This window comes from Vespa crabro, chromosome 24 (assembly GCF_910589235.1).
Source record: "Vespa crabro chromosome 24, iyVesCrab1.2, whole genome shotgun sequence".
In the NCBI taxonomy this organism is placed as follows: domain Eukaryota; kingdom Metazoa; phylum Arthropoda; class Insecta; order Hymenoptera; family Vespidae; genus Vespa; species Vespa crabro.
The window spans coordinates 3,248,593-3,273,067 of NC_060978.1; the positions used below are offsets into that span (position 1 = coordinate 3,248,593).

A 24,475-nucleotide genomic window follows, 5' to 3' on the forward strand; every position below is an offset into this window, starting at 1 on the left:
CCAGCCACGCGAGAGCTTAAACAAATTCATCTCTGGTAGAGAGCACGAGTTAATCCATTTTTATCGAAGGTACCCTTTCGCGAAAGCTTTTCAAGTAATTCTTTTTGCAAAAAGAAAAGAGAAAAAGAAGAAAAAAAGAGGAAAGAAAAAAGAAGAAACCTGACTCAAGTTTGTCGGACTCGCCGGAGATAGGATGTTCTACGAAGTTTTCACGAACATAGCAGTTACGAAACCTTTGTTGCATACTCTTGGTTCTCTGCTCTCTTTTTCTTTCTTCTTTTCTTACCATCCATCTCTTTCTCTCTTTTGTAATTTGATATATCCTTAATGTCCTTAACGTTCGATAAAACAGGAAAACTCTTTGTCAAGAGGGTGCCCAAGTGAAATCCGATAGAATGCGTTCAATTTGAAGCTAACTTTAATGGATCGCAACGGTATCCAATCGTGGTTTATGTTGGTATTTTTAAATTGTTTTGACGGCAAGATAATGAAATCTCGTTGCGAAAAATAGCTCGGCCAATAAAAATGTTCATATGGAATTGTCGAACGAAATGATGCCAGGTAAATTAATCGTAAATTAATTGTTTTTTCATTGGTTCGCTGATGATAATATGTTTCCGGTGTTTCGAAATAATAATCGAATAATTCACGTTCGTTCGGTCACGAGAATGAATTCTTTAGCAATTTATTTTTCGTATAAAATGTTATTACATCGTAGGATTATTAAGGTATTTAATTTTTCACATTCCAATCTTAAAGCACTTTTAATAAACGTGCGCTATATCAATTCGATAACATTGGTACACGTTGATGCGAGCGGTATTGTATACTTTTTTCTTCGGTCGTTATCACTCTTATAGAAAAACGTATCTGTGCTTGTTACCAAAGATATTGAGTTTCACGATACACCCATTATCCAAAATCTTCCAATCCTGTTTGCGCGCAAGTTCGAGCTCCAGGCTTGTCTACAGTGTTTCGGCTTCGTTAAAGAGTAATACGGGGATGGTCGATCGAATCATCCAATTTCCGGACAAAGACCACGTTAACCGCAGCCTCGAAGGCCGAGTATCGTCCGTTAGGACAGTATTTTTACTCATCCATCGTTCGTCGGTTATAACTCGGAAACTATCTCGTATTTGGACAATCGATAACGTCTACCTGCCTGTATATACATATGTATATGTATGTACATATATATATATATATATATATATATATATATATATATATTTATATATATATCCACGATAAGAAACGCTATCATGAAAGTCTTATACCAAGTCGGTTTCGAATTAATCGGTCCTAGACGATTAAAAGGTAAATAAAATGATTGAGCTAAAGAGTATCGCGTATACGCAAAGTTCATTTCGGATCGCGTCTTAAAGCATCAGCCGTTTTAGTTCCTAATAGGAACTAGGAAGAGAAGTACGTCAAGCGGTCCTCGAAGGGCACGATTTACTGGCAATATCGTCTGAAACGATATCAGACGAGATACTCCCTTGACGGGAGCGGACTTCGCTAAGATCCAGATTGTCGAAATGGCTCGAAAGCGTTTCTCCCGGTAGTTAGACGAACGACTAATCCATTCGGTCGATCCACTACCGGCATGTCTACGATGTCTACGTTTTCCAGCGGGACGAGAGATCGAGAAAAGGCGCTTGGAGGAGGAAACTCTGCGCAAGATCTCACAGAATTTAGGATTCGGATTTCCCGTCAGGGGAAAACTTCTGACGATGCGCTAATCCGTCGACAGAATCTTATCGGCGCCTGATAAAATTACTTTCTCGGCATATTATTTCTCTCTCTCTCTCTCTCTCTCTCTTCCTTTCCCAAACCTATTTTTTTTTTCTTATTCGCTTGGTATAAACCAAGATTCCTTTAAAGTCGCGTCCCACGGAAGAGGATTATCAATCTCTTTACGATCGATCCAATATCGGACTCACCGTTTGTCCCATGGTTCCTTTAACCACTACTATAACGAAGTTATCGAAATAAATTTTTGAATTTCTCGCCGAGAAGGAAGATAATCAATATTTTAGACCAATCGATTTTCCTTGCTAATCCCTGGAAAAACGCGAGAAAACGTTCAGGTAATTCGACGAACTAACTCGTTCGATCGTATTGCCATCGTAAGTTTAGACCTAGAAAGTTCAACTTCGAAAGGTGCGGGAACTTGAGCAGCGGAGGACGTTCTCGTTGGATTTACTTTCGAGGAGGGAAAAGTTTCCTCCGAGAAATCTCGACGCGGTTATGACGAGCGCCTTATCTCCCGGCGAAACTACCGTCACTCGGTTAAGAAAAGTTATGTCGAAAGTTTGCATTCCTGGCCTAAAAGGGCGCCCGTACACCGAAAAAGGACTGAAAACTTCTCGATATAGTTGAGTCGGGATGAGTATAACGAAGAAGTAGAAGAAGATGAAGAAAATAGAGAAAGTGAGGGAGGTAAGGAGGAAGAAAGAGAGGCCCGATCGTTGTAAATCACGCCACGTCGACGCGATCTTTTTCCCACCATTAGGAAATATTTCAACGGCGTCTTGTTCTCTCTTCTTTTTTCTTTTTCTTTTTCTTTTTTTTTTTTTTTCCTTTTTTTTCTTTTTATTCTTTCCTTTCACGTTACACCACAGCAATTATAATCTTATACTTTTCAAAATACGTCGTTAAAAGTTTGCGCCTCAGAAAATTTGTTTGTACTAGAATTACATTTTCATTTGAATTTTAACGACCGTGGATTACATCGAAAAGTAGACGCCACGCATCGAGAATGAAATGTTAAAAATTTCGTTGTTCCGTACGCCGGGTAATGTCGAAGGGCAAATGAATTTTTCTATAATTCTTTCATAACGTAGTATTTCAAAAAAATTAATGTATTTCTTAAAATAGATCCCGACGTTGTTTAATTAGCAGATATATGTAATACAGACTTTTTAATTTTTCATATTATCGAAATTATCTTAGTAAAATTTTAATACGACCATCACATTGCTTTGTCTTCAACGTGACGCGATTAAAATAACGCGGGCTGCGTGCGAGTATAAATTAATTACACGTAGTAAATACTGTGCGGTATTTCGTGTCGCGTGAGTTCCAAGTTTGAAACAATTAACCCTCGGGCCTGTTATCTCGGCAACATGCGGAGGAGAGAATCTTGGTGAGAATCGAAGGAACGAGAAGAGGGAGGATACATGAAGCAAGCCGCTTTCGGAGTGCATCTCGCAATTAAATGATTTATTGCCATATTATCGCGTCTGGAGTAAACCGCGTTACACAACTATTTAATCTTCTTTGATAGAAGACGAGTTGATGATGAAGTCGTTGTAATGGAGTGCATCTTTACAATGAACTCATTCAGGAAGGTCTTTCTTACGAGTGATAATGAAATAAAACAAATCGATATATATTTCTTCGAAAACAATAATAACAAAGAGAGAGAAAGAGAGAGATTTTACTTAAGTACAATACAATAATAACTCACATTAGTCTCATTATGATGTAACGATAATAGAATTAATCGCATGTCGTTTTTCACCGATATTCAATGCGAATGAAAGAAATTTTTTTGCGGCTATCGATGCATTCGAGCATGCATAACGAAGTCTTCGTTTGTTAATCCATCATTCGATAGCTCGATTCGAATCCATTTTATTCGCGTCGGCTCTCGTTTAGGGTGTTCTCTCGAACCTGCTATCGTCTATGAATAACGTCGATGGTCGATTCGGTTCGTTGAATCTTCTTGCCCACGGCATCTGTCTGACTTGTGTCGTTTCAAGAATATCTGCCCGATACGATAACCAACATGGAACTTTGTATTTTGGCCATTGTCCAGGAATCGAAAGTTACGCTTTTACTTTTCGCATCGATCCTTTGAAGAAGAATCTTATCATTGTATCTACTCGATTCCGCCTTTCAAAAAGAGAGAGGGAGAGAGAGAGTCTCTTCGTAGTTCTCGACGCTTTGTTCTCGAAAGCTAGATCATAAGTTCTTTCAACGACCTCCAAAGACCGTGAAGCATTCCTTTCTCCGTTTCTCGACTAATTTCGTTAAATCACTGCGAGAATAAAGCGAATAGAAACTCCGGGACAAGGATAAAATTCGCTTGCAAAATGGGATTGAAAATAAGATGGATATAGAGTATCAAAGTTTTGAAATACCCGATGAAAGAGAAAGACGAAGCTCGTGCTCAGAGAAAAGGCAAATAAAATAATAAAAGAACGACGAGACGAAGAAGTTTATGGCAGTGGCGCGAAGTGTTTTGCCAGTTTATCGAGGTCGAAGTTCGTTACCGGACGCGCCACGGAAATGGCGAAACCTTGTCAGTCAGCCCTCCCAGAAATGCTTCGTAAAAAGAGAGAGGGGAATGATGAGAGGGAGAGAGAAAAAGGAAGGAAACGGAAAGAAGGAAGAAAATAAGAGAGAGAGAGAGAGAGAGAGAGAGAGGGAGAGGGAGAGAGAGATCGTCCCCCCTATACGTAGCAGGTATACCCTGGCTATACCTTTAGGTTGTTCTTTAGTGCGAATTAATTTGAATTTAAGGGCAAGGCCACCACCTAACCTCCGTACCTACCAATATCTCGTAATTTTTCTAATTTGGCTAATTACACGTGGAAAAAAATTACATGGAGAAAAAATTTTTGTTTTTATTTTTTTCACGGTACGGTTCTCGCCCTTTATTTTTTTCATATTATTTTCGAATCTGTTCATTAGGAAGAGCAAAAAATTTAATGAAAGAAAAAAAAGGAGAATAATGAGAAAAAAGAAACAAAAAAAGATGGTATTATTAGAAGCATATGGTATTAACAATTGTATGGAATTTACGTAAACCGCCTTCTAAAGAGTTAACGTGCAGGTAATATCGATGGATCGTCCAAACGAACGTATCGGCGAGAAAAAATTTCCTGTCATTGTATAGGCGTCGATCGAGAAACGTGGCTTTAGTGAAAGCTTTGGTAAAAGCGCGGAGAGAAATCGGAAAGCGAATTGCCCGCAATTCCGTCCGTTCTTTCGCTCTCGTTTTCTCGCTTTTCAGGGGGTATTTAATTTCCGGAGAGAGATCGTAGAGAGGGAGATAGCAAGAGAGAAAGAATGAGAGAGAGAGAGAGAGAGAGAGAGAGAGAGAGAGAGAAAGGGTGTGAGAGAGGGTGTTGGACGTCGCGACGGCGTCACTCTCGTAAACAATACTAGGCACCGATAGACAGATGCTATCCAAGGCCCTGAGGCCGCCGACGACTACGACGACGTCGGCCATGACGACGACGATGACGACAACAACGAAGACAACGACGCGATGCGTCACGACGCTCTTCTTCGTGTCTGCTGCCACGCTTCGTACGGACGTTCTCTGATTATAGAGCGCGAACGGATGAATATAGATATTTATCTTCGTCCCGAGGGAATAGACGGCTGCCTATCGATCGACGGAAAGAGGGAAGCGGCATAGCCATCTTCCGACGTCCTCTCTAAAATTACGAAAAATCAAGATGGAGCATACCCTTGGCCAAGCTGTACGTTTCTCCTTCTTTATCTCTCTCTCTCTCTCTCTCCCTCTCTCTCTTTTCCCCCCTCTCTATAGCTGGCGTCGAGCTTTCAAGGAAAATTGCAACAAGGCTGCGCGACGTCGTGAAGGATGGAGAATACACCCGATGAAAATTTCTTTATCGTATACGAGCTCCCGGATGTCTACACGTTATCGTATACACTTTCTTTTCTTGCTATAATACGCGAAAAAGTTAGGTAGAATTTGCATGGAAAACGAGAGAGAATATTTCTTATTTTCATCATTTTATCTATCCAATTTAGATCCGAGTACGAGCTTGTATTATCGATTATCATCCATTGTCGAGAAGAAATCCCCCTCAACGTCGTACAATTTTAATACCAACAAAATCGTCCCTGCATCGGTAGTATAAAACCTTTCGTAATGGTTTCGTCTCGAAGAAGAAACGATCACTATTCTCGTAAATATATCCCCGTTTCTCTCATTCCTTCAGAACGTAACGGGAGACACGCGCGCGGTAATATTTCCCGAAATCCTATGGAAGTCGACGAAGGAAGGAGAAGCTCTTTTCGTCCGATCTCAGAAAACTTCAATTTCTCAGCTATAACAATACTCACTAGTCCGATATCTATCCCTTTTCAGAGAACATTGAGAGCCGCTTGCCGAAAGCCGATCCCTTCTCTTCTCGCTTGCTTCGTTCTCGACGAATATTCTATCATAGCGATCGTTTCGATATTTTCGAGTTAGATATAAAATGAAAGATTTATAACATTTAATCGGCCTTTCAACTCGACCGTTTTTCAATTTTCTACTTATTTTTCAAATAAATATATAGTAACGAGACAAGAAAAATTTTATAATCTTTGATATATGTATATATATATATATATATATATATTTGTTTTAATACTATGAATTCGGCTTACGGGAACGGTGAATATACGATGCGAATGTGCCTTCATAAAATTTCTGGGGAGCTTTTAGCGCGATAAACACAGCGCCAACCTCGATTTCAGCTATTTATTTCAGCTTTGTTTCCGTTGAAATGCCACTTTGAACGCGAGCCTACCGTGCGTACGTGATAATTTATTAAACGACGTCACGTCGGTATAATAAGAGCAACCTCCGCTTTCCTTCTCTTCCACCTTTTTCCTCTCTCTCTCTCTCTCTCTCTCTCTCTCTCTCTTTATACCACTGTTCTCTCCAATTCACCCGGGCACAGCGTCCATCTACACTTTCATTCCCCTCGAGAACGAGAGAGAGAGAGAGAGAGAGAGAGAGAAAACGAGCAACGGTGTTCCTCTCGACGTGCTTTTCCACCCTCTTCCTACCTCTTTCATCCTTCCACTCGTCCTTCCTTTCTCCCTCTCTTCGGTTCTTTCTTGCCTACATGGACCGGATTTTTATCACCGTCACTTCCATGTCCCGCTTTCACAGCCCTTTTGTATACTCTTCGACCGAGAAACGTAATCGAGTGGACACTCTCGTGCCATCCCACTTTCTCTCTCTCTCTCTCTCTCTCTCTTCTTGTCTATCTCTCCTCTCTCTCCCAACCGAGTTCGAGGGTGTCACGCGTAAACGCCACGACGATTTAAATGCAAATTTTTTCGGCAGGCTCTTACGGCCCTCTCTTTTTTCTCTTTCTTTGTATCTTCGTTCGCCATGGATTTACGAAGCTCTCTCTCTCTCTCGAACGAGGTTTCCAAAAATAGTTGTTTCCACCAAAAAGTAGACGTGTCTGAGGTTTAATAAAAAAGAAAAAGTTTAATCTTTAATCGAATTATTATTTTTTTGAATTGCCTATATTAATAAAAATTTTTTTTCACTCTACAAACGACGACTACAAGTGCGAATCAATAGTCCTTATGGTCTCTTTGCAGGTCCGTTCACGATCATTTCCATAGAATGAAACGCCGCGCGCCTTTGTCAACGATCAATCGGCTGTCATGCATCAGAAGTGATTTGATTTCGCATAAACGGATATGAAAGCCAGAAGGTAAGGGTGTTACTTTGATTATTTGACTCTTTGTGATTGCACGTCGTCGCCTATAGTGACATTATTTTGCTATATTATTACTCCAATGTTAATACTACGATTGTTGCTGACACCACAATGGTGTCATTTGTTGGTAGCGTTTATCGAACGGGAACCTAATTAATCCTGCTTTTTTCCTGTCCGTAATTATGTACCGATAAATCGTCAACGCGCTTTAGGATGGCAATGTTTTTAGAGGCGTTACTACTACCTACGATTGATGAACTATAAGATATGGAAAAATATGCAGCCTTCTATATAAAACATAATCTAAAAGAGAGTATTTCGAACGAAAGAAAAATAGTTGAGAGTTAGCCGAGTGTTAATAAAACAAATTAAGTGCGCTCTTTGTTCGTATTATCTTTCATCTATACGACAATAGAAAATTTTCCGATGGTTCTTTGTACGCGAAATATCGATCCAAGAAATTTCAATCGACAGATGATTCGTAGTCGAAATCTTTATCCAGGGACGTCCGAACGCAACTATAAGAAAACTTAGTTTTAAGCAACAATAATGTTCGTTCATAATTCATAGAACGGGCGGTCGTTGAAAAAGCGAAAACTTTGGAAATTCGGTGAGGATAACTGGTCGACTTGGAACGAGGGCAATATTTCCCATGCGAGAGAAGAACGCTCGAACGAATTGGTTCTCGACTGTAGGAAAATGAACTTCCGTCGAAGGTTGGAACGTGGATTCGTAAATCGGTTGGAGGTTAATGATAAAAAATTCGACGCTTTTCGAAGTTCGAAGGCGGTCGAGTGGGTCCGTAAAGGTTCCGATTCGAGCGAACACGCGGCCGCGAGCTAGTTGGAATGAATGGCCGATGGAGAGCGAGACCGTAAATGTAATGGTTCGACTTTTGAGGCGATCGTGCCGATCAATTTGATTTCCTTTCTTTGGATGCCTTCTCTCTTCCTCTCGCCGTTCTCTTCACGCTCTCTCTCTCTCTCCTCCTCCTCCTCCTCCTCCTCCTCCTCCTCCTCATACTCCCGAACCTGACTCTGGCCGATGCGGGCTGGTAGCCAACGAGATCTTCCCACTGCTACTACCTTTAGCTATCTCGGTCGAGGCACTTTGCGCTTATAGTAAGAGTACAACCGCGTTCGGGCATGGAACGATTGAAGACCGGAGGCGAAGTGCCGGGAGTACTAATCGCGTTCCCCGCACAATTTACATTTAATCAAAGGGAAAGCCCATTGGCCACGCTTCGTGCTATTTGCTTGCCATTGAAATCTTCTCCCTCCGTGGTTCCCTATCTCTCTTTCTCTTTCTCGTTCTCTTTCTCCCTGATTCGTTCGCCCACTCGACCGCTCTTTCACCCCGCGTGAATCGTCGTTCCTGTCGTGGACGGAATACGTAAAGTAGAGGCTCGGTTGACTCGTCTGATGGAAACCGATTCGTTCCCTGTCCGAATACGACGTCGAATCGTTTGTTTTCGATTCCGGATCTCGCTGGTTGAAACGAACGTTCGTATCTTAGACAAAATCTCTGATGGAAAAGAAATCCATGTTTCGATTGCGCAACTAATAAATCGACGATTCGAGCGCGTCTTTCTCTTTTTCTTCGATTTGGAATGGTAAACGAAAGATCGCTGAGATTCTTTCGAACGGTACGGACTTGCTTTTCAACAGGGAAAATACGCGAGCGAGGGAAAAGTTGTAAAATGAAAAGAAATATTCCGATGGAATGGCGAGCACGGAATAAGAAGAGAAGAAGAAGAAGAAGAAGAAGAAAAAAGGAAAGAGAGGTGAAAAATGTGAAAGAAGGACGAACGAGAGGAGAATTTAATTTTTATACGAGAGTCGAAAGAAAAAAGGAGTGCTTGTAAAAGGCGAGGAAAGGGAGGAAAGATGTGGGGGAGTGGGTGATAAACTCGGTCGAGAAAGGATGGGAAGAGCGTAGAGAATGGAAGGAGCGCGAGGATCGGCGACAAAAGCAAAAGGTAACGGGAGCGCGAGGAAAGGGTCGCGCCGGTTCGTTTCTCGAGTATCTCGGATTTTCCATTCGTTCGCGTTCGCTCCGTGTCCTTTCACTCTACATTTTACGTTCTCTAGCCTGGAGCACTGCGAATCTGTTCGATAAAACAGCGGACGGACCATTAGCTAATCCTCTAGAGGGTAAAACAGCGCCGCGAGGCTTAGGGTAGGAGAGCGCCAAGATAGGAAAGAGACCAAAGGGACCGAGAGAGATAGAGAGAGGGGAAGGTGGTGGGCGCCACAAGGGAGATTTCGGAGTGTGCAATTGATTGGCGCGGCGGCGATGCTGACGCCGACGTTGGTTGATTAGAATGGAGCAACACGGAATTCCTCTCTAACCGACTAATGGCACGCCGCAACCTATGTTTACTGTGATCTCGGACTGCGATCTCGCTCTATGCTACTCACGATTTGTCATCTGCAATGCCAATGAAACGACCGACCCTCGCCAGAAAGCGGATGAATTCGATGACGCGACACACGCTTGCTGCGACTCATTCATCTTTTCCTTTTTTTACATTATTTTCCCAGGAAAATACTACGATTTACGAATTCCTTTCTCTATTCGATTTATTTTTATTTCGAAGAAATCCACGTCCTTCGTAAATATGGACTAATCGTCGATTTAATCCTTCATAGAAACTCAACGACAAATATTCCTAATGAAAATTAAATGGAACTTTAATGTCTCGCATTGATATACCGATTAAATTAGATCGTAATTATGCCGATATGCCTAGATATAATACGAAGATACGTACAACTATATTTATGGAAGCGCGTTTCACGCAAAGTGATTTAGATCGATCGTATGTTACGAATTATATCATCAAGCGGTAATATCTCGGGCTTTGTTATCAATTAATACCGATAATTGGTTATTATCGTGATGTAAGCGGATATCGTAGAATACATATTCGCACGTTCGTCTCAAGAGTAGGAACGTTCGACGCATCTTACGGATCGATATAGATAATGCAAGTCTATTTGGTACGATCGTTTCTTGATACTCGTATTTACCTGATCGACGTACATACGATGTATGTCTACATATTTATATAACTACAATAACTATAATAACGCAAGGTACTGTTTCCCATTGCCATTAGCAATGTCGAGAGATGGCTCGACTTAAGTCCATAGACTCACGTTGAGTTTGATTTCGGTCTGGAGAGGAGGGTTTCCTGAAACACAAGGGTCGAGAGGGTCTTTGGTCGTCGTTGTTGAAGACAAGAACGCAGACATTAAATGGAATTATCGAGCTATCCCCGGGTTTTCAGATAGAGCGGCATAGACGTTGTCGTCGTCGTCGTCGTCGTCGTCGTCGTCGCCGTTGTCATTGGCGGCTTCTCCCTTCGTATCCTCCACCCTTTCCAGTCTCTTTCGACCGGCCAAACATCACCCTCTTCAAGCCGAATCTCAATAACAATTATTTCCGTTATTAGAAATTTAATAAAGGGAGCGTAGGCGCGTACACGGGGTACCGTCGTGTCGTGTTGCCCTTTGACGGCGAGTTGGTCGTCTGAATAGGCTGTTTTCGCCCTTTCTAATACCGCGAGGAGATATCCAAGGGTAACGTTTACTCTCTCGTGGAGATAGGGATGACTCGTCGAGAAGGCTTATTTCTTGATGGTGCCCGATGGAACTTGATCGGTGCCATCGAAAGGAGAGATTTTGGTTTTACCGTTGAAAAATTTGCAAGAAATATAAAGAGAAAGGTGGCATGCTGTGAGAGAAGGCTAAAGAAATGGCTAAAAAGAGAAAAGAGAAAAGCTCATAGAAGGGAGAGATATCCAACGGCACGGAAGAGTCGTAGCTTCACTTCGACGAGGTCTTCGTGTTCATAGTAAGTGAAAAGTGCCGACAGATTCATCTGTATTCTATGAGCTGAGAATCTTGGCACAAAAGCTTGCACGATTCACACGTGCAGATTTACCTGGAATCTTTTGACGTTCCTATATTCGTACTCTCTTAGAGGAATGAACTATGTTTCCATTCCTCTCGTACTCCCGTCTAAGATTTTCTCATATATATGTATACATATATATATATATATATACACAAAAACACACACGAGATCTCTGAATGCCTCGTATATGTAAAAGCAAAATGAATCTATGGGGAAAGAATAGAAACGTCGTAAAATTAATTTTTTCGTACAATTTGCAATGATGAAGTCTTTGCACTAAGAAAAAAGGGGAAAAGTCCGCTCCACTTTTTTTTCTTTTCTTCTTCTTCTTTTTTTTTTAGATTGAAGTATAGCTCGAACGATGAATGGTCCTCTTAATTTTTCCAATAATGGCTCTGCGGTAACAAGGGTCGGCTGTTTATCAAGACTTCGATAGATAGACCACAACTTCTTTCTGCGCGTACGTATATCCTTGCACGGATGGTTTTGCGACGGCGCATTTGGTAAGCTTTTTTTCGGGAACAAAGAAATGAAAGAGAATGATCGATTCTTCCTTTTCCACGTACCTTTTAATTGACAAAAATTATCTTTATTCAAATAAAATATAATACCGTACGTAGTGCACGATAGGAATTTCAAGGGAATTTAAATTCCTTACGATAAGGATAACTTATTCTGCCCATTTCATTAAATCTTTTGCTCCCTGAGAATATCTTTGGTTTTCGAAAATGGTCGATAACACAGTCATCGAGTTCTATGTTCTTCCTCTTTCGAATCTGCATGCCAAAGTTTGCATCGATATACGAAATAGCGAAAGAAAAATAAAGATAGCTATAGTAGATAGGAAGAAGAGACAGAGAGAGAGAGAGAGAGAGAGAGAGAGAGAGAGAGAGAGAGAGAGAGAGAGAGAAAAGGAGGAAGGAAAATTTGACTACGTCTCATATCTAACCAGAAAAAAACATATTCCGCATCATCTTTGAATTTTCCTCCTTTGCCGCCTCCTTATTCCTTTTGCATGTTTGATTTCATAAGAAGAAACGAGAGAACGATAGTTCAAAGGGACTACGAGGAAAAATAAACTGCCTCGTGGCCGGAGTCTGTTATTTTAGCATTAACGATAAAAGCAGAGTATACTCGTTGCTGCTTTATTTATCTACTAGCGACAGATTCGCATCTTGTGTCAATCGTGTTGGTACGTTCCCCTTTTCTACTTGTAATAGAAGCCATGTACTCTTTCTTTCATCTTTTCTTTCTCTCTCTCTCTCTCTCTCTTTATATATATATATATATATATATATATATATATCTTTCCTTTTCTCGAAGCCAAGAAGATATCTTTTTGTTCATCTTAGATTCTAAGAAGAAAATAAATAATGGAAACATTCGATGCGCTAAAAGAAAACAGAGAAGAATAAGCAAAATATTCTGATGTAATTCATTAGATTTTTATCGGAACGAGTGAGTATATTACTAATCATATTAATTATATCATCTATTTAATTCGTATCAAATAAATGTCACGCTCAAATTTTTCATCGATCGTTCGTTTCAATAAAACAAATTAGTTTAAAATCTATCGAGCAATAATGATGATTTTTATTAAAGGTGAGACCTTGAAAATTACTATTATCGTGGAAAAAAGGAACGTATGAAACGAGCAGTGTCTCGAAGGTACGACTCTAAGAATTCAATTAAATATTGTATCAGCGGTTTCGAATTACGCTCGTGTTTGCTCCGGCAATTTCATTAACGCGGTTTCCCCTCTGGCTTCCTGCATAAGTGCCGCTCGTTTTCTGCGGCGGCAGCGTGCACACGAGCGCCCTACCACGCGGAAATAGCTTTCCGCACGGCCGAACCTTATGACTGTTGGGTGTTCCGTTTAAAAGCCACTACCACCACGTGAAACGGCCGTTCAAATTTTCTTGGACCAGCAGTATTAGAGATCCATTTCTTTATGGATTTCTTTCGATTCAATGACAAATTTATTCTAATAAACTGAATATCTAATATAATGTTTCTAATTGATAAAAGAAAATTAATTCATTAAATGGTTCCTTTGTTTTAGTTTATGTTACGTTACGTCGGATTATTCTTCAATACTTTTTGCTTCCCAATAAAAAGTGAACGGAAAATTAAATTAAAAAAGAAACACAATGACTATCGTTCATAGTTCGAAGTCAATAGGAATCGGTCAGTATCCAATGTGTTTCAGCCAGGAAGTCGAATTAATTTCACGTTATTTGAACAAAGATATTACCTCCATTCGCTTATTTTTCCTTTCACGTTCGGCTATCTTTGCACTCTGTTATAGAAACATCCGGCTGGTCTCTGTTTTTCGTACTAACTTTACCGTAGAAGAGAAGGATGTATGATGCAGTATAAAATATACAAACGGCAGGTAATGATTAAATATAAAAGCCTTGAAAATTCGCCTCGCTCAATCAAAAAAAAATACATATACATATATTTTTTTTTTTTCATCACATATCCGTATCTGCTCTAGGGATTGTATATCTATGTAATATTAAAGTTTTAATAGTACGTTTATATATCACGTATAAGCAATATATGTTCTCTTTCCAATAAAGTAAACGATATTGCCAAGGTAGAGATAAAAGTCTTGTTTTTCTTTTGCGGATCTACGAAATTTTAATTTTCCCTGGTTTTACACGTTAAAAATATCTAGAATGGATTAAATCTGGTAATATTAATGGTTCGAACAACCGTACGATGTCTGGATTCATTCGGACCTTTTCGTTTGTATCTTTCACTAAATATAGTCGAAAAGAAAATTTTTCCAATGATCGAATCAATATATGGCAAGCCATACCTTCTACGGCGAAAATTAAATACGTCTAATCCGTGCAACTTTTTCGAGTAATATTTACCAGTAATATTTCACGTATCGATTTTTATCTCAGTTCTATCGATAGCATTGAAATAATATTAAAATAATGGATAGACTTTTTTTCTATTTACTTTTATTTTTTCTTTCTCATTTTGGCACCATCACAAACGTCCTTATTATCCTGTCGAGGTATTATTAATTATACTTATTCACTGATTAAAAAGTTTCTTTTTGGTCTACTTAGAGTCTCAGGAGGGTGTAGTTCAGCGGATTGATGGGTATAACAGGGATGTCCATTTTGATTGTCAGAAGGTTGAAGTATCTTCTACTTCGGTGTTCGTGACTCACGAAACCTTGATGGATCGATTTGCGAACGACCATAGTTAAGAAGAGTGTACTGAGGGGTGGCAATCGCATGGTGAGAAGCAGAAGAAAGTGGAAAGGGGGAGAGAGAGAGAGAGAGAGAGACGCATTCGGAATACGTGATCGATGCGTCCATTCAAGTTGGGCCGACTTTTACCGTAGGAAAACTTTCGAGATGCATAACTTTCGCGATGAATGCTTCATCGACAGATTTACGATAGCGCGTGCTCGCAAACGAGTACACGCGTGTTTACTTTGCTGCACTGCCCGTTCACGCGAGCACGATCTCTGAGAGAGAGAGAGAGAGAGAGAGTGTGTGTGTGTGTGTGTGTGTGTGTGTGTGTGTGTGTATGTGTGAGAGAGAAGTAACCTCCTGAAAAAGCATTGAAAATCGCTCAGAGGCAAGGAAAAGAATTTATTGCTTCGCAGATTGCGAAATGTTACAATACGATCGAGACCGCGAGCATTAAAAAAAGATATTTGATGCATTTGGTTATTTCGATTGCGACGGAGTTAATGGTCCTCTTTTTTTCATACGAGAAATGGAATTTATATTCGAAATATAGCTCGTTCCTCTTTTTTTTTCTTTTTTCTTTATTTCTTCGTCTTTCCATCAGCTTATATCGTTTTCTATATATCTTCGTGGTTTTAAATCGAACAAATTTATCCAGACTCAATTTGCGTAGTTTTAATCGAACGTTTGATCGTTGAGACAGTTCAATGACCAAATATCGAATAAGGAACGCTAATGAAAGAAAATATATATGCAACGACAAGATTTTCTCGATTAAAGGGAAATTATTTATTTATTTGTTTTTTCTTTTCTTTTTTTATTTTCAACGACCACACAGATAACCATGACGTAGTTTTAAAGGTACAACGTTAATACGTATGTATACTCATGCACGTATATTATATGGATACAATGATCTTATTTTTGAAAAATAAAAAAGAAAAAAAAAAGAAAAAGAAAACGAAAAACAAGAGAGAGAAAAAAGTAGGAGGAAAAGTGCTCAATATGCAAATGAGACTATCCATTTTGTTAATGCAAATATGCAAATATAGCGTCTGTCGTTGTTTACACCGCGTGCCTGCGTTACGGTCGCGAGGGAAAGACAGTCTTTTCTGTAGGAAAACCCAATATAGTAGGGTAAGAGAGGAATTCCAAATTTTACTACCGCGTCGACATTTTTAAATGGAATAGTTGAAAGATTTCTTAGAGAGATAGAGAGAGAGAGAGAGAGAGAGAGAGAGAGAGAGAGAGAGAGAGAGGGAGAGAGGGAGAGGGAAGTAGAGTAAAAAAATTATATCTACTTGAATAAGTTTCTAGTTCGATAAAGAATAACGCGAGAATCATTCTCGAAGGCGCGACAGATATAAAATCTATATACGGTGTCCCGAAAGTTTTCGATAAGCTCTTAAAAGAAATGGAAGATCGATGCGAGAAAGTTTCGACCGGTAAAATCTTCTTCAAAAATACAAAAGTTATCTCTCTCGAGAGGGAGTATATCCGGACGCGATCTATTTTTCTTCCGCAAGCGCGGAAGTGCTATTCTCATACAACGAAAAGCGAACAGTAATCCACGACTTTCGATAGCTCGAACGGTAACCGAGTAGATTTCTAAGGAAGGAGAATTGAAGGTACCACAATTGCTACTGCACTGCGGCTAACTCGATCACATTAAACTTTTACACGCATCGACTCTAGCGAGGTTTAACAGTCCTAGACAACTTTTGTACGTCTCCACGAACGGGTAAAACGTATAGCCTTGCAATATTCTCTCCCAACTTTTGTATCTTCGTGACACTTAATACGATACTTTATCTCGTTTTAAATAAAATTTTCACCATATAACGTTGTTTTTAACTATCATTCATTTCGACATCTCGATCTCGATTTATTTATCAAAAATTGAAAATCTTCTTTTGGTAATATACAACGAATCATTTCGCGCGATTACACGAAACTTCCTGTATCTGACATATCGATCGTCAATTTTCACTTTTTCTTATATAATAAAATTTTTTACTTTGCGATCTTTCTTACTTTTCCATACTTTTTCATGAAAAATGTATGGTTCTTTTTCATCTCGAATGTAGGTTCGAGTACGTTGAATGGTGCGAGATAATAAGCTCGTAATTCGCGGCTTAAGGCACCATAAGAAAAACACGCTAACGTTTGAAGTTTCGGGAGTAAATCTTGTACGTATTTATATACCTATATATGTGGTTATGGTGCTTTAGAAACCGATCCCTTCTCTCGCGTCTTTCTTAGTAATACTTTTATATGACATTTTGTCTAGGGTGAAAGAGCTTTTCCTTATCTTTAGCTGAAGAAACCAAAAGACGTTTGTTAAAAAAGGCATCTTGAAAAATCAGAGACGTTTATTACTAAAAGAGCGAGTGCTCGAGGAATAAGATTAAGTGGATGATCGAACGAATTAGAAGAAGTTAAAGAACGCGGTGAAAGTTGTAAAGACAATAGCTAAAGGAGTAAAGGGAAGAAGATTATAGACGACGAAGGGGTGAATCATGGAAGTAAAAATCGACTGTCGTCGAGGTTTATCGAAACTTTCACTCGGAGTTTATAACCAGAGGGAAGAGGAGGTAGAACATGGGGGATGTAAGAAAGAAGTCGAAGTCCGGCGTGGCAGCTGGACAAATCCACTTATTTCCGTGAGCTTCGAAGATAACATCCGCAGCGGATTTAGTCTGGCTTACAACGAAGCTAGGAAAGTATCGAATAAAGGAGGACGAAAGAATCGCACGAGGGAGGAAACGAAAATCTACAAGGAAGCGGAACAAGAACGGCGGTTGCTCTCGAAATCGTACGTATCATCGCGATGATAGGAAAACATTGATCCCTCAAAGAAAATAGCCGGCAGGACAAAGCGCATACAAACGAGATTTAAAGATAGACTTGGACGTTAGACGTTTCTTTCGAGATTATATAAAAGCTTTTGAGAATCGATACGAGGAGAGTCGACCTTCTTTACTTTTTCTTCATTTCCTCTTTCTATCTAGTTGCTCCTTTTCTCCTTCCTGGCGCCATTAGCACCGACAAAATTCTCCAAAGTTGAGGGTCGGCCCTTCACACGAAAGCTTGCGATTTTAACGAGGAAGGTCAACGTACCTACGTTTCACTTTGTAATTCCGCAACGTGGAGAAATTAAACGGCGAGAAGCGCAATAATTAACTCGGATCTCGAGCGTACCAACGATGTGCACGCTTTTATTTAAATTTAGCATAATCTACGTTCTTGATTTTACACTGCCACCAACTTTTACTCTTTATACTCTACTTTATACTCTACAATCTTGTGATTATATATTAGCTGTTATAAATTTAACAATGCAATATATATTTTTAATGGTAAATATAATATATAGTAAAATACACATACTGGTATGTGTCCGAAAAATTAATAAATATAATGGATTATTCTTTGTTCATGGTTATACGCTTGAACGTATTCGATACTTTGAATGACAAATAAGCATCGAATGTAAACAAAGCTTTGAGTTTACAGCCGGTGAGGTATCGAACGGATAGATTAGTCCTTTGTTTACTATCGAGGGAGACTCCCAAGCCGATCTTCAGCGTTCTCCTTATATCACGACACGTACATATTATACTCTTATCTTCTTCTTACAGCACTAACATTTTTTCATTGCTTGCACTACAGACACGGTGACGTTGGATTATTTTTCTATATATGAGCCATATCCTATATCCATCATGGATTGAAAGTATTAAAACACATATTAACAAGATATATTTAATTCGTATAATTCTTAAGCAATTGCAATTAGTTAATAGATAAATCGTTTTACGTTTACAGGAATTATTTATCAACTACCATCTTAGATTAATTCGATTTGAGAATGTTCGTATTTTTCTTATTGATCGATGATTGCGGTCTTAAAGGAAACAGGTGGAAAAATTTTCTCGCATGATTCAGGACACATGGAGGAATTAGAATGTCTTGCCCCCGAAACGAAAACTTACGACCGGAAGGAGATCGATGGAAGGGAGAATCGCGTTTATTGTCAACGTAAATCTATGGATACTCAGATTGATTTGAATAATGTAGATGGGCAGACTCGTAAACTCGATTAACGTACGATTGCTTCTATCCTCCGGTAAAGTCATAAATAACTGTTCAAACGAAGTAGGTCGTTCGAGTCCGCACCCGCGGAAAATGGCGCTTGCCGATTCGTGTCAGTGAATTTCGATACCTCCGCCGGAATTAGACTGCCGCGGAGTAAATTAATAGCAAAAGGCTTCCAACAAAAATAAAATCAAAAACGTTACGTACGATACGTGCGCGTTCGTTCATTCGTTCGTTCGTTCGTTCGTTCGTTCGTTCGTTCGTTCGTTCGTTCGTTCGTTCGTTCGTTCGTTCGTTCGTTCGTTCGTTCGTTCGTTCGTTCGTTCGTTTTACGCTCTACCGATCGTGTAGATAACGTTGGTGAATTTTTCAACGTCGTACTCGAAACACAATGAGAGAAGATTCTCAGAACGCGAGAAATTAACTTAACGACGAGGAGATGTAGATCCCCAATAAGACTAAACTTTCTTTATCCTTATTCGTTTCTCCGTAATCGAGTTTTCGACAAGAATCTACTCTTCGTTTTGATTATATAGGATTATTCCAAAACTTAAGCGAAGGAGGTGATAATGAATGAAGAGAAGGAGTAGGTCAATGATATTATACAGTGCTTGCAATAAAATAAAATCTCTTTTATGATTTGTAAAAAGAGGTGATTAAATTTTGAACCTTGCCATATATTTAAGTACGTGTATCGAGTAAAATATGTTCTCTTATCTATGTTTTGCGATAATAACACGTATAAAATGCTTTTTTTTTCTCCTTACACCACGGAGAGAATAAAAAGAGAAAGTTCTTCGAGTTCGCTTATGCGAAAATATCCAGTTCCATAAAACTTCCCTTATCGAAATACGTAAATATTACATACGTATGTACTTTACATTAAACGCGATACGTATTGTATGTTTGTACATAACGAAAGCAATTCACACGATAGGTAGATAGGTAATAGTTAGGTACTAGGTACCGTCTCGGGATAGGAGAAGAAAATAAGAGGCTCATTTTCAACGCTGAGAAGCTTACGCCGAAAGCTCGATCGATTAAGGAAGAAGAAGGGTATAAGAGCGACCAGGTGGTAGCTGTACGTCGGGCACGTTCCCGAGTATCATAGTGAAAGAGAGAGGCAGTGCCTTAATAGAATGTAACGTAGTTACGAGAGAAATTACGTTCCCTGCTTTTGCAATTTTGAGGTACCTTCTAACTACATTTAACGAGCAGGAGGAAGACAAGCCGGAGGAGTTACTTCGACCGAAACGTTTCGTCGGTTATACGTCGTTACGGTCGAAAAACATTTCATCTCGCAATGATCGCAAAAGCTATTTGTAAAGTTGCAACGACGTGGCATGATTAAAGCTCCTTTGTATTTCGATATTGTTGAATGAAAAAACAGAATACAGAGAAATAGCTCTATCTATAGTATATACATCGTTCATTTTTTAAACGTAATTAACATATACTCTGTCAAGTCATTTTTCGATAGGTAAACGTTATTTCCACGCCGCGTCTCTCTCTTTTAATTTCTTTCGTTTTTATGATCATTCCTTTGTAAAGGAGTTCATGACGTTTCGAACGAATTGTTCCCATTAAATCCGAATAAGGATCGATGGAACCTTTATATCTTCTTCTTAAGCGGCGCTCGAACTATCTTGGATTTCTTCGAAGAAAGTTGCTCGACACTCGTTTGAACAAAGCTTGCGAAACGAGTTGTACGAAGAAACGAGAACCGTATCCGTTCGTATACTCCGTCCGACGAATATTCCGAATCGACGAGGTAATTTGAAAATCGTCGAGTAATTCGTACAAATCGAAGTACACTTGAGATGAATTCGATGGGTCTGGAGAACTCGAATTACGTTAAATGTAAGGAGGGAGGAGAATAACCACAGAGCTCTGAAAGGTATCGCGAGAATGACGATGAGGATAGGGAGAGGGATAAGGAAAGGAGGACGGAGGAGGAGGAAGAGAAAGAGGAAGAAAAGGGATCTTGAATGGCTCCGAGCAGCGTTCTACGGATGTCACCGGGATGATTCGATAACGTGGCCCGCGGCAGATGCGCCCTCGGTATCCCAATTTCGACTCTCCCTTCGTCGTAGTCGTTGTCGTCTTTAGGCGAGCGTGAAAAACCTGATTACTCCGTCTTCTCTCGTGCACGCATTTTCCCAGAAAAGTGCGTTACTTTTGTCGTTCTTCCTCGTACTCCTCGTTCGGAACGATGAAATTATCGCTCGTAGTACTGACTCGCTGGATCGTTCGCAAACCCTCCACCACCTCCGTACAATGGCTGCTCCATGCTATTGTATCGTACTAAGCGCGTGACTATTCTCCCTCTCTCTCCCTCTCCTTTCTTCCTTTTACTTTTCCTTTTTTCTTTTTTTTTTTTATTTCTGCCCTCAGCACGACCACTCCATTTTCCTTCGTCCGCCCGTCAATTTAATAACGCGCTCAGCGTTTTTTCAATAAACCGACAACACTTTCGCGAATTTCCTCGGACCGAGCGGGAAAAGGTAAATCGTTCCTTCGAAATATCATAAATATGCGCGAAGATGCGCTATTTGCATTGCCTCTTGACGCAGTTTTCGATTAGAATAAATTTATCAAATTTGTTTATTGATTGAAAAACTCTTAGCTCGTTAAACGACGATCGATCGTCTCTTCTAGCATATTATCGTGCGAATTAGGTGACGTTGATTAACGCTTTAATCGAGAGATCAACGCGATTATCGGCTTGCCCGAGTTCCCACGAAGGCGCAAAACGTCGGCAAAGTTTTAAGATTCGACCGCGATTGGATAACGTAAGTGGACAGTCGGGTTCGGCGGAGCGTTTTATGTGGACCGACAGTAATTAATTACGCAGCTTTACCGCGGCATTTAAGTTAATGCTCGAACCGTGTGCTTACTGGCGGAGTTTCCGGCAGGGTGCCGTGCTGCTTACCACGGAAGGAGGGTAACTAAATTTAATATCGCGCGGATTCCAATCTCCCGGATTATTTTGGAATGTGATATGGCTGTAGGGCAGCGGCGTTTATATATCGAAGATTCGACCAAGTGTGGATGGAATAATAGGTGAGCTTCTTCTTGTGTCCCGTTCGCGTCTGCGAGATCCTGCTTTTCCTTGCGAAGTGAATCGCGCGTGTGGCCGAGGAGGATGCGGTCAGAATTCCGGTCCGGAAGAACAGGAACGGTTAAAGAACATCGTTTTCCGTAGCACCGTTGAGCGAGCCCTAACGCGTCTCTAGCTTCTATTTATCGGACATACGTATGTGCCTCATAATCCGCGCGATCTTTGAAATTATTATCAACCGAATTAATCCTTTATAGAGCAACGTCCGGTTTGTTTATCATCCTCGAGCAAATTTATCCAGGTTCTCATCATATAAATCGATAATTTTCAAAGCCACATCCTTTACCTGTTTACCGAATAGAAATTATATTTTCCAATTTGTTTTGAAATTTGTGCTTCATTTTCATGCGTAAGCTCATCGGACAGCGAAGCGCAACAAATTGTGAATGCGATAAAAGCTCTTCGTCGTAATAATTTTAATGAAAACTTTTCTTATTTATCGTTCGGCATTTCTCAATGCTTTCTATTACTACTTTTCTCTTTCGATTCGACGTTAAGACATCGGCGTTGCGCGTCTGAAAAGAGCCGAAGCTCGCGAAAAGCGAGGAAATCTCGTGGGTGACACCACGCAAGAGAACGTTTATTTCTGTATAATTACTTGAGGAGAAAGCGTGGTAAAGGAAAGCAATTTACAGATCGTTACGTAAAAGACGTCGGGAAGTCGAGCGTCTCGACGCCCTTGCCTCTTCTTTAGTTTCGGCTCGCGCGAGCTACTAGCTCGTTCTGGCTTAGATCCCTTTTGCAGACGACTCGCGAGAATTACGAGCCGTTTTCACAGAACTTTCGCCTCCTATTCGAACGACAAAGTTCTTCTAAACCTTCTCACGCCCCCTCCTTTCTTCTCTTTCTTCCTTTCTACTTTGCTTTCTCTCTCTCTCTCTCTCTCTCTCTCTCTCTCCCCCCTTCTCCCTCTGTCTATCTATCCACCCATCTATCCGTCCATCTATCTATCTCTTTCTCTTTCTTATTCTCGTTTTATCCTTGTCACACTCTTGAAAACCAGAATTAATTCAAGCTAACAGGCCGCTACCGCATTCTAACGTTGCTCGTAGCACCGACCCACTGGGAGTACTGGGACACTGAATGTTTGGAAAGTTTCGTAGAATGCCGTTCGACTAATTATCACAATCGTTTCGAGTTACGAGGTTAATTCACGCGAAACTTTCCAAGAGACTTTTATCGGAGTGTTCCGTCGTTGATTTTTCCTGTCGTTTGATCAACCTTCTCCGATAACTTTGTTAAAGAAACGTAAATGCTGATAAGCATTAAATGTCTTTAATCGTGAAACTTTGCAAACGTTCGTTTCTAGTTTACTAAAATATCTTAATCGGTATAACTGTGTTGTATTATCGAGCAATATGTAAAAATTTTTCTTTTTTTCGTTAATACGCTCGTCAATTAGGATTTAGGAATCTTTCGATTCTTATCAGAGTCCATTGGAAATTTCGAATTATCGCACGATAAAATGCGAAGGTTGCATCCTTCTGGTTAAAGTTACCGATCCCGCCTATCGGCCGATAAATCGCCGACGTCAGTCGGTTTTATCGTCGAGCTTCGCCACTGGGAAAGCGAACAGGAAAAAATTCACTGGCACCGGTCAAACCGCAGAACTCGGCGGGAAGCTATAAAGTATCGTATGCCTACTGTTCCCTTCTCTCTCTCTCTCTCTCTCTCTCTCTCTCTCTCTCTCTCCCCCAATGCAATCACGAGCGAAAGAGAGCGAATCTGCAGGGAAGAGAAAGCGGAGGTGGTGTTGCCGAGTGCAACGCGGAGGTGTCGGGGGAGGTTTAGGTTGGACCCACGGTGTCGGCAGCAGCTGTGAAATGTTTATGAAGGCCCGACTAATTTATCACACTCACACACTCGGAATCCCTCACGCTCGCGCGTGCCGACTTTATCGCGTTCATTGTGCGAGCTAACGGAGTTCCGCTCGAGGCCAATCGATACGGTGAACCAAACGTAAACGATCCTGTAACAAGCACTGTTTTAACCTGCATTCGGGAGACCATGTAACGGGCACGGAAGTACGGTAAAAAAGTATTTCTGCCGTTCGCAGAAACTCGCTCTACGGTCGTTGAATAAGTCAATCGCGACTTCTTTTTCAAAAGTTATCGAGTATTACGTTGAAATTTTATTACGTCGAAATTTTCTTTTTTAGGAAGTGCAATAAGAAATACGAGAAATGTGAGAATTTTAAGTACGTGCTTTCACGAACGTCCAAGAGAAAATGTTCGAATAAAAGCAGGGCGCACGTAATGTCCGATTTCGAGTGACTCGAGGCGAGATACAAATTCATAGATTTCGAAAAAATGAAAGGGGCAAAAAGAAAAAAAAACCAAAAACAAAAGAGACAAAAAAATGTTTCGACGTTAAACGAAACTTATTACAAAACGATAGGTAGAAACGGTAGACATTTTTTTTTCAATTTCGAAGCATACCCGTCGCGTCATAGAATATTTCGAATTGAGTTAGCAACATGAAAAGGGTTGGGTCAGAACGGTTTTGAGATAGCCGAGGAATAACCGGTTTGACGTAGCGCATTTTTTCCCAGTCGGCGGTTTGAAAGATCGTCGCGATTTAGCGTAAAACGGTTTCTACCTCCCGAGGGCGATCGAGCG

The 24,475-nt window shown here is 40.3% G+C and overlaps 1 long non-coding RNA gene across 2 annotated transcripts in view; it reads left to right on the plus strand.

Moving 5' to 3' along the window:
• Positions 1-24,475, plus strand: part of LOC124432332 — a 204,220-nt gene that overhangs the window by 91,496 nt on the left and 88,249 nt on the right. For both annotated transcript variants that reach the window (XR_006944230.1, XR_006944229.1), the window contains exon 2: positions 7,372-7,487. This is a non-coding gene — a long non-coding RNA (uncharacterized LOC124432332). The remainder of the gene's footprint in view (positions 1-7,371; positions 7,488-24,475) is intronic.